Source organism: Rhodamnia argentea, chromosome 5 (genome assembly GCF_020921035.1).
Source record: "Rhodamnia argentea isolate NSW1041297 chromosome 5, ASM2092103v1, whole genome shotgun sequence".
NCBI classification, from domain to species: domain Eukaryota; kingdom Viridiplantae; phylum Streptophyta; class Magnoliopsida; order Myrtales; family Myrtaceae; genus Rhodamnia; species Rhodamnia argentea.
This window is the reverse complement of record NC_063154.1, coordinates 12,237,230-12,243,229: the sequence shown is the minus strand read 5'-3', so window position 1 is coordinate 12,243,229 and position 6,000 is coordinate 12,237,230.

Below are 6,000 nucleotides of genomic sequence, written 5' to 3'. Positions count from 1 at the left end.
AGGGCAATCTAAGTATGGGCCACTAGAAAGCTGCAAAGAAAGTGATGAGGTACCTACAAGGTACAAAAGGTTACATGTTTATGTATAGGCGAACTAACAACTTGGAAGTAATTGGATATTCGGATCCGGACTTCGCTAGTTGCGTTGATTCTCAAAAATCAATATCTGGATACATTTTTATGCTTGCTGGCGGAGCCATATCATGGAGGAGTGTGAAATAGACTTTGGTTGCTACTTCCACTATGGAGGCTTGTCGCGACCTAAAAATTAATTTAAGTTAATGGATTATTCGGTTAATTAGATGAATTAACTAACCTAATACGGACTCTCCCAAGCCCTACCAATTCGCAACTTAGGTTTAATTTTTAATTTAGGAGCCGCCACTAATCATTTGCGGTAGGTTGATTAGAAACCTATATAAAATAGCGGGAGAACTATTTTATCTCTACGAACCAGAGAGAATGAGTCCGGGGACTTGGTTATGCTAATTGAAAAATTAACGCCCTTTCGGTACCAATTTCATGAAAAAGCCTTTCCGATTGATCGATGTGAATTTGATGATTAATTAAAAAAATGTGACATGAAGACTATATATTAACTGCCCAGAGGATGATTTTTTTGGTATTTTCAGTAATAAAAGAAAACATTCAAAAGCAATAAAAAAATATGAACAAAAATAAACAAAAATACCCATAATATACCTTTTAATTTCCGATTTTTCGAAAATCCTCTCATTCCCAAAGATCCGGGCTAGAGCGAGATTTTATCCGCTACATCCTCGAGGATTCGAACCAGTATGCGGATATGTGTATAGAAAAACAACGTCCCTTCTCGCCAAAGGGCGGAACACGAATTTCTATACTAAATCACCATCCCATTCCACGAGATCGTGGCTAAGGCGTGCGATTTATTTTTCCGACGGGTCTAGGCATGTAGGGGAGCATATATTATGGGCATGTTTGTTTAAAGATGTGCAAATTTTATAACAAATCAAAACAAACAAGCATAACAACAAAAATAAAATAAAAATGAGTTGATTTATTTTGGATTTTCGAAAATATGAGAGGGGTGGCCAAAATTGTGAGATTGGGGTCCACCTTTCCTCATCCAAAGTTCAATTTTAATTTGAGAAAATTATCTTTAAGATCTAGAAATTTAACTTCAGATAATTCTCGAAATTTTGGACAATTATCCAACTGAATTCAGATCTTATCTCTAATCAAATAAACTCAGAAAAATTAGTGAGAGATAAGATAAGATAACAACCTAGCAATCCATCCAACCAAATCAAATGTTAATGATAAGCATTCAAAGCAAATGATTATCCAAGACAGATCAGATATTATCTAATTCAGTTAATTCTCGAAAATCCAGATAATTATCCGATTCAAGTACATCGGATCCATAGCATTGAATATCCGCAAGAGATAAAATCATCCAATCCACCAAGAATAAAATTTAAACCAAGGCTCATCCACCGGCACATCCAATTCAGCCAAGAGGGGGTATATGTCGAAAATTACAGATTTTATCCACCCAAGATTCTTATCTTTTCAAGTTATCCAATTTGATCTTTAAAAATTGAACAATTTGTTATCTTGAGGAAAAAATTTCAAACCAAATTTAATTAATTCCCAAGGTACCGCAAAGCTCAATCAATCTCATGAACAAGTTGAATTAACTCAAAAAAAATCAGAATTACATACAAGGCAATGCAGTTTTCGGTTCTAATCATGGACTTTGATAGAAAAGGTTTGAATTTTCCCACTTTAATTGCAAATCAGGTATGCTCAAGCTGGTACAAGAACATTAATGCAAGTTTCTAAGTAAACAAGCATGATTATGCAATCAAAAGTTTCAAAAATTCGTACCTTTTTGAACCAATTTTCCAGCACAGTGCAGCCTAGGATTTTCATCCAGAAACACCCCCTGTTCGAGTCCAATTTGAGCTCTAACCCTCAAGAGATTCTGGCACCAAATAGCACACAAGTTAGCAATTGAATTTCAATAAAAAAACAACGCTGGGTAAACCTCAAATAGGCCTAAACAGTAGCTACAAAGCTGCTGGACAGCAGCTTGATTTCTGGAAACAGCAATAAAAATATTCCTCCAGTGGCCTACCGAACGACCCGAAAATCTGCAGCAAAGATTTGAATCAAAATATGAGTGAACTCAAGCCGATCTATCATGGAACAAGAGCTGTTCAACAACCGAACAGCAGATGGATGAGTTAACAGTGAGACAGACGAACGGGACTCCACGGGATCAACTTCAATGGCTTTGGGAGGTCAACCTGCAGTGGTCACCTTGACACATCGTGGATGACTAGGAACGATGACCAGAAGAACCTTTTAACTTTGCTGAACGTGGTTCTCTTTCTTGCTCTTAATTTGTTGAATAATCCCACTGGAAAATCTGTGGACCACCATTTGGAGTCCTTCTTTTTGTCTTGTGTCTTTGGACATGTGGCGCCTCCCCTCCTCCTTCACGTTTTTCTTGGTTTTGCTTCGTTGCCCAGAATCTTCATGTGGAGACCAAAGAAAAACCCTTTCTTTTGCGTGGCCGTGTCTTATCAATGAAGTGGCCTCCTGTGAACATTGCAAAGGAAGATCAAAAGGAAGTTCTTTCTGTGAGTGTCACGTAGCAAATAATTAATACATAAAAGGACAAAACAATGAAAAGAAAACTTCTCTTCTTGTTGCTTTTTTGACCGAGAGAGAGAGCTTGATGGTCTGAGTCTTCTCCTCTTAGGCGTGTTCTTTTTGGATGAAGCTCTCTGATGAAGACCGAAGCTCTTTGATGAAGACTCTCACGAGGCCGTGTATGACAATTGTGTGTCCCCCCCGAATGTAAACCTTACGTGTGTATTTATAATGGTGAGCTAGGGTTTACGTGTCATTTTCATTATTTGCAAAATTGTCCCTCAACTTGTGATAATCGCAATTTGATCCGGAGACAAAATATTCACCTATGAAGCCCCCCCCTTTTTTTTTTCAATTAATGGACATTTTTAATTAAAAGGATTTTCCCAAATTAAACAGTAAATGGGCTGATTTAAGCTCAAAATTATTCCAATAACCTTGTTAATTTTCGGCACACACTCCTTCTTGATTGCCGAAGAATCCAAGCTAAACCTAGTCCAGTGCTCTCTCAAATTGAGCTCAATTACTTTGCCTCCGGCCCGAATGCAATGATATGCATGACTAACAAAAAGTAAATATGCAGTGCTCGAGAATTAATTTTTGTGAGAATTATGTTAATTCTCATTTTATACTTAAATGAATGATTTACTAAAAATCAAAATTTAGGTGTCGACAAGGCTGAGTTCGTTTTCTGTTTTGAGGTTGAGTTCGTTTCCTATTTTGAGGCCACCTCGCATGGTGTGTGGTTGAAGAGTTTCGTATCGGGGCTTAGAATTATGGATTCCATAATTAGGCCATTAAGGATGTTTTGTGACAATTTAGCTGCTATTTTCATGGTTAAAAATCAGAAGAGTGGTAGTCGAAACAAGCATATCGATATTAAGTATTTAGCCATTAGAGAACGTGTTAAGAAAAAGAAAGTGGTCATGGAACACGTTAGCACCGAATTGATGTTAGCCGATCCTTTAACTAAAGGCATGCCACTAAGGAGTTACAAGGATCGTGTGGATAGAATGTGAATTGGTCCCATCATATAAATTTTATTCATCTAGACGAAGTTGTTGAGCTCTTATGTATTTGTGATGTTTTTATCAATTAAGGTGCACATTCAGTTATTATGAGAAAATCGATCATTTTGACCTAGAATAAACTCAAGGTTTATTCATTAAATAGATCCGGAATAAACATAAGGTTTATTCATTAAGTTATGTTATCACATATGGGCTGATTTTGATGAGATAATATGCATTGTGATACATGGAAGATAATACTCACTCTAAGAGGACTTGTCACCATGATTCATGTATTTTGTCTTCAACATGAAATTAATGTATATTTGGTTCAGTATTTCGTTGATGAATGTTAGGATCAAGTGGGATAATATTATATTTAATTATTTGTGATCTCACATTAATGATATACCGACATTTAAATTACATCAACACTATATTACACACATTAATTTTACATGATAACCGTCTCGCCCAATAACCATATTGATGAGAGCCAGTTATCTATAAGAGGCAGACGTCGGTTTAAATGGGTCATCTAAGCCAAACCCCTGACGTCGGTTTTTAAAAGGACAGTTATGATGTCTTTTTGTGTCATCATTTTTCTCTCTTCAGAACGTACTTCAGAGCGTACGTTGATAGAGAAAACACACACCATTAGTATCGAAAGGGGTAATTGGCTAGAAAGAACATGTTTTCGCTGGACGTTTAATGCATGTATTCGTGATCGTCGTCTTCATCAATGGCTGAAGGTACGTTCGTTTACTATCTACATTTCCGCATTTCGTTCTCGATATTGCACGAGTTTCGTTTCGTGATTAAGGAATCGGGATCGTCAATTTATCTGTTTCTTAACTCTTACAAATCATTTAATTTGATCTTCGTGAGCAGACTTGAAAGTTATTTTTATTGCAACTCATCGTCTCTTTTCTTATTCACCTTTTCTTTTGCAGCTTTTCTTTCTTCAGTACTTGTTCTTTATCTTAAACAAGCTCAAAAGTAGTTTGCCCAAGGATGACTGTGTATGAGGGTCGCAGGAGTGAACTTTCATCATCTTAAGGACGATCCCGTTTGTACTTAGGATTCATTCGGCGACGTTACGTCCTACGCTTTGTCCAAGTGTGAGGTGAGGATAATGGCTAGTAGACCTATCAATATGATGAGCCTTTCAACAAAGAAAGATTCATATATGATGGGTTTAAGTTATTACATGGGTTAGTTATATTTTATAAATAGATTTAAACATAATATGCATGTTAAAAAGGTCATAATGAGTGTAAATATACCATAGATAGGTTTATCGTTTATAACATACTTAGACCCAAACTAAGTTGGTCGGAAACATAATCCTAACTATTAAGAGAAGGTCAACAAGACACTTAAGTTGAAATGAAACTTTAAAAAAAAAAATTTGATCAAATTCTATTGAGTCCGACCCTCCCATTTCACTCGCCGCTACTATGGGAGTCGTTTGTGGTTTCGAAAAGAATAACAATGGCGAAAGCACTTTTGACTCAAAGGATCTATTATATGTGAGGAAGGATTGGCATTCTCATGGCATACTTTCAGTACAACAAAGTTTAAATTAATTGGTCAATTGCGGATTAATCATGTGAATGATATCAAATTTTATTTTGCATCAAAATAAGAGAGAATTACTAAAAAAGTCTTAAACATATTACAATTGTACCAATTCAATCCTAAATTTTTTAGTTGTTAATTGAGTCCTAAACCTTTTACAATTGTATCAATTCAATCCATTTGACCGACGGATGCTGACATGATAATTTTTAAAATATTTTAATTATTTTTTTACTATTTTTTTTTTGTTTTTTAGGGTTTGAGCCGGCAGAGGTCGTGGCCCTCATCCATATCTAGGCAAGGGCCCGTGAGCCCTTGCTAGTAGTCGGCCGGGCTCACAGGCCCTCACCTAGGGGCCAATGGCCCGCGGCCTCCCGTCGGTCCAAACCAAAAAAAAAAAAAAAGTTATTAAAAGAATATAAAAATAATTAATATTGAAAATATTATTTAAAAATGTCACATGAGCGGCGGCTGGCCAAATGGACTAAATTGGCATAATTACAAAATTTTTAGGACTCAATCAGCAATAAAAAAAAGTTTATGACTGAATTGGCACAAGTGCAATAAGTTATGACTTTTTTAGTAATTTTCCTCAAAACAATTCAAATTTTAAGAGAAAAAAAAATCATTAGTGTCTAAAGTACTCGAAAGCTTTAAAATATTTCAATATTTAAATATACCTTACCTATGGTAAGTAATTTTTGGGTCTTATACTAAGTGAAGCCAATCATACAAAATTATTTTAAGCAATAGACTTAAGAAAACAT